This window comes from Octopus bimaculoides, chromosome 27 (genome assembly GCF_001194135.2).
Source record: "Octopus bimaculoides isolate UCB-OBI-ISO-001 chromosome 27, ASM119413v2, whole genome shotgun sequence".
NCBI classification, from domain to species: domain Eukaryota; kingdom Metazoa; phylum Mollusca; class Cephalopoda; order Octopoda; family Octopodidae; genus Octopus; species Octopus bimaculoides.
In genome coordinates, this window is record NC_069007.1 from 22475365 (window position 1) to 22481354 (window position 5990).

The window sequence follows — 5990 nt, forward strand, 5'->3', positions numbered from 1 at the left end:
ATTATAATTAATCAATTATTATTATTATTATTATTATCATCATGAAGGTGGTGGGTTGGCCAAATTGGTAGAGGGAACAGAATGTTTCAGTTACATCTCTTTGCATTCTGAGTTCAAATCCGACTGAAGCCAAGTTCACTTTTCTTCCTACCAAAAGTCGCTAACTTCTAAAGTAAATACTGGTGTTAAATTAATCAACTGTAACGCCCCACATCTATTCCCCCCCCACCAAATTTCGGTTCTTTGCACCTGTTATTATAAAGATTATTACTGGTATGATTAGTTAAGGTGGAAAGCTGGCAGAATTGTTAGCACACCGGGTGAAATGCTTTGCGGTATTTTGTCCATCCTTACATTCTGAGTTCAAATTCCACCAACGCTGACTTTGCCATTGGGGTCAATATAATCAACTAGTCCCCTTCCCTCAAATTTCAGGCCCTGTGCCTTTAGTAGAAAGGATTATTATTTTTATTAGTTCAAATTCTGCCACAGTTGACCTTTCATCTTTTTGGTGGTGATGAGGTCAAGGAATTAAGTACCAGTTGTGCACTGGAATCAATGGATAATCAACTTACTCTTTCTCCCAAAACTTCAGGCTTAGTGTCTGTAGTCAAAAGGATTATTATCATAATTATTGCAGGCCTTGTACCTATAATAGAGAGAATTATTATTATTATTATTATTAAGGTGGTGAGCTGGCAGAATCATGAGCACACCAGACAATATGTGCCTATAGTGACATTTTGTCCATCTTTAGGTTCGGAGTTTATTCTTTTGGGGTTGATAAACTAAGTACCAGTTGAGTACTGGGGTCGATGTAATAGACTATCCCCCTCTCCCCAAATTTCAGGCCTTGTGCCTATAGTAGAAAGGATTGTTATTGTTATTATGATAATTTTTATAATGGTGATGTTTGGGCTGAAACAGTAATGCATACGATACCAAGTGGTTTCATAGTTTTTTTCTTCTTTTTTTTCTTTTTTTTTTTTTTTTATACTTCTCTGGTCACAGTTCAATTCCTGCCAGAGTTGAATTTCCCATTGTTGTTTATTTTTATTTATTTATTTATTCTTACAAGCAATGGAGTTGGCAGAAACTGTAGAACATTGACCAAGAATGGCTTGCGCTAATTTTTTTAGTTCTATCCATCTCTTTAGAGTCTGATTTCAGCTCATGCCAGAGGTCTGTGGAATTGGAGAAGGATGTATTGAATATGTCCATCCGTGTGTTCCCTGCCAGATCTTTCTGATCTCTGTTTGGTGGCCTAAAGTGTTAGAAACTCTTAAAGAATTCATCAAAGACATAGTTTATAAGCTAGTTGATAAGCATACATTTATTATTAATATCTGGCAGAATCGGATCATCAGCCAAAATGCCTTGTGGTATTTATTGCGACACATTAATTCCTCATTACAAATCCCACCAAGGTCCAGTCCTGGAATTGATATAATCTAACTCCTTCTTCAAATTTCTGGACCTGTGCCTATATAAGAAAGTATTATTATTATTATTATTATGAACCCTTTAGTACTTAAACCAGCCAAAATACTCTCCATGTTTTATGTTCAAACCAGCCAGATACAGCCTCTCTCACCTACCCTACAATGTCCTTCTAAAAATAAGCAAATCTCAAAGCTCCAAGATAATCCATAATCACTTCAAAACAACGTGAATAAACGGGTTTCACACTGGACCGAATAATCTGAATGGCATAGGGTTGGGGTGGCACACTGGCAGAATCGGTAGTGCATCAGGGAAATTGCTTTGCTCTATTTCTTCTGACTTCAGATTCTGCCATGGTCCACTTTGTCTTTTCATCCTTTCAAGGTTGATAGAAAATAAGTACCAGTCATGTACTGGAGTCTGTGTAACTGACTAGCCCCCCCCCCCTCTCCCAAAATCCCAACCCTTGTGCCTATTGTAGAAAAGACATCATCATCATTATTATTATTATTATTATTGAGACAGCAAGCTGGCAGAATTGTTAGCATGCCAGGCAAAATGCTTTGCCTGTCTTCACATTCTGAGTTCAAATTCTGCCGAGGTCAACTTTACCTTTCATCCTTTCAGGGTTGATAAAATAAAGTACTAGTTGAGCCATGGGGTTGATATAATCGGCTTAATGTTTCCCCTGAAATTGCTGGCTTTGTGTCAAAAGTTAAATCCATCATCATCATCGTTGTTATAGTTATTATTTGGGCTGTTGTTGACAAACTTGTTAAAGCAACAGACAAAATCTAGCCTTGTTTTCTGCTCTTTTTTTAATTTTTCCTAATTACGTTCAACATTCAAATGTTGACTGCCTTTTATCTTTATGAGATTGATGAACCATAAGTTATCAGTCAACTATTAATGGTAAGGACAATCTGTGGTGGCCTTTGGGCCTCTGTTAAAAATAATTACTGAGAGATTGATTTAAAAAACACAAAACAATCAACAGTACTTGACTAAATTTACATTGGATTGGTTAGCCAAGAGCAATAAAGGCCTGATACTAGTTGCTTTAGATCTCTTATGATCTAGGTTGAAATTCAGTGGAGAGGTCATGGTGGTGGTGCTGGCATTGATTTGCCTTTCATCTCTCACTGGGAGCAATTTAATCAACTCCCTTCATTTCTTTACAAATCTATTGACCTTGTACCTATTGCCAAGTTAGAAATTATTATTATTATTATTAAGGTGGCGAACTGGCAGAATTGTTAGCGAGCTAAGAGAAATGCAAAGTGGCATTTCGTCCTTCCATTCTGAGTTCAAATTCTGCTGAGGTTGACTTTACCTTTCATCCTTTCAGGGTTGATAAATTAAGTACCAGTGAAACACTGGGGTTGATGTAATCAACTAGTCCCCTCCCTCCAATTTTCAGACTTTGTATCTTCAGTGGAAAGGATTATTATTATTATTATTATTATTAAGGCGTGGAGTTGGCAGAATTGTTAACATGCAGAGCAAAAATGCTTAGTGGCATTATGTTCTGGGCTCAAATACCGCCAGAGTTGACTTTACCTTCATCCTTCCAGGGTCAATAAAATAAGTACCAGTTGAGTACTGGGGTTGACGTAATCAACTTATCCCTTTCCCCAAACTTTGCTGGCCTTGTGCCAAAATTTGAAACCATTATTATTTAATTTGGGGTGGGAGTTCATTTTAACAGAACCCCTGAAGTTTTGGGATGGGTAGGTGAATAAAAAGAAAATTAGGATGGGCAGGCAAGGGTTAATTAATTAAATTCAATTTCTTGAATGAACGAAGCAACAGTCATTTTGAGGGGAAGGGTTTCAGTGGTGTTAGTTTATAAAAGTTGGGAATAACAGCAAAAGTGGATGAAAACCACTACCACCATCTGAAAGAATGGAATAAAAAGAAAATAATAATAATAAAATATACAGAATGAAGAAAAAGTTTTTGAAACTGTTTAGTGCTTGTGTGTTTGTGTTTTTTTTTTTTTCTTGTTCTGGTATTTTCTGTTGTTGCTATGACTACTACTAATGAATTCTTTTGCATTATTGAAGAATGTAGTGTTTGGAATTAATTGGCTTCTGGGTCTCTTGCTCCTCTTCCTCTCGGCCCTTGGTCTATTATGAATTTACATCATTGACGCCAAGATCTGGCAGTTCTGTGCAAACAATCAAACTACTTGGTGAGTTATATTTGCTCAAGTCTCTCTTTTTCATCACTGATGATTCTTCTTGGCTATAATTAATAATATTAATAGGCATTACGCTTAATGTTTAGAGTTGTATTTCTCCTGTTTGTATAAACAATCCTCTCTGAGTGTGTGTGTGGGGTGGGGGTGGGGGCATGTGACCTAGTGATTAGGGTGTTGCACTCTGATAGCAATATTGTGGTTTCATAGTTGTGTTCTTGAGCAAATGACTTCATGTTGCCCCAGTTCACCCAGCTGTAAATGGCTAACCCTGCAAAGGACTGGCATTCCATTCAGGGGAAAGGTTGGCCTGACCCCCTAACTGATATGATGGCATTGTTCAAAGGCTACAACACTGCAAGGAAGCAGCAAGCTTTTTGTGTCCAAAATAACATCCAATAGTCTGGTTAATACAGTGATGCGTGTGTATGTATGTATGTATGTATGTATATATATATATATATATATATATATATATATAGGTGCAGGCATGGCTATGTGGTAAGAAGCTTGCTTCCCAACCACATGGTTCCAGGTTCAGTCCTACTGTGTGGTAGTTAGTGTCTTCTACTATAGCCTCAGACCAATTGAAACCTTATGAGTAGATTTAGTTGAGGGGAAACTGAAAGAAGCTTGTCATATATATGTGTGTGTCTGTGTTTACGTCCTCATAACTTAGTGGTTCAATAAAAGAGACTGATAGAGTAAGTACTAGGCGTAAAAAGATAAGTCCTGGGGTTGATTTGTTCTGCTAAAATCCTTCAAGGTGGTGCCCCAGCATGGCCTCAGTCAAATGACTGAAACAAGTAAAAAATAATATATAGGCCTGTTCACCGAACCAGCAGAGTGACATCATTCAAAAGCCACAACAATGGAAGGAAGCGCATTGTGACCAGCGATGTATAACAACATCCAATAGTCTGGTCAATGCAGTGTTGCGTATCAGACTATTAAGACCATTTTATAAACTCGAGGGGGTCAGTCTTCTTAACCATTTCCGGTAACTGTTTCAAGCATTTGAACTTGGATAAGTTTCTTTCCCATCATTTTTAGTTCTTTATTGATTTCATTTGTGCATTTGTTTCTTTAACCATTTTGCATTCGGATTATTCTGTCAACTCTATTGCTTATTTATTCACATTGTTTTCAATTAATCATGCATTATCTCATAGCTTTGAGATTTTGATGATCTCTTTGTTTACTTTTAGAATGCCATTTCAGTTGTGAGAGGCCTAATCTGTCAGTTTGGTGACAAAACAGATAGAATATTTGGGCCAGATATGACCGGTTTGAACGCTAAAGAGTTAAATACTAATTAGTTAGCATTAATGATGATAATTAGGAAGCAGTGAGTTGGCAAAAACGGTGGTGGCACACATTGCAAAAAAAATTCCTAACAGCATTTATTAATTTTTACATTTTACATTGTGTGTTTACGAAATTTTTGCTGGAAGAAGTAAAACCGGGAAAATGAGAGGGAGAGGTGTGCTGGTCATCTTTCACAAAATATGGAAATCTATTGGAAGGGAGTTAATGTGGATGAAGTCCTGCAAGCTTTAATCTATCCAAAGCATTTTCATATGTTCTGAGTAATATAAAGCTTTCCTTTCATAAGTCCCAAGTGACTTGGTTGAAAAAACATTGGGAATGTGTATCCCACTAGACTTGAGGGAGATATGCCCTGTGTATCCCTTGTGATACATGGGCCAAGTAAAAGGAAAAAAAACAAACTATAAAAATAAAAAGCAACCAAAATGTTTAGTCTTGTGCTGGTTCTTGCAAACAAATTACTAATTAACAAGATTAATTAGAGCAGTTGATTGAAAGAAATGAGAGATCATCTGTTGAAGAAAATGACTTGCAGTATTTTTGCTATGATTCTGATTCCAATTCCACCCTTTTCATCTTTTCATGTTTCCAGAGGTGATGAAATAAAGTACCAGTTATATACTGAGGTTGAATATAACTATTTATGCTTTCCCTCTTCCAAAAAAAAAAAAAAAAGCAAACAAAATTTTTACAGAAAATAAAGTAAATCTTGAATGCAGAATAGCTGTGAAACCAGAAGAAAATTGAGTGAATAGCATTTGGAGATGGGTTGATAGAAGGCAGCTACAGAGGATTAAACCCTGTACATTATTAGTGACAGGCAATATTGATACTGACATGTAACATCTGTCCCCACTTAAACGTGCTTGTCTGAAGTAATATAGTTTGTTCTAACAGAACATCCACATTTAAGTGGGGACAGATCTTACCAAACCCTGTACCTCTCGATTCTCTCTAGTCAGCTTTTCTGTCTCCTAATGGCGTTTACCCAGTCTTCTGAGTTGTTTTCACAGCCATC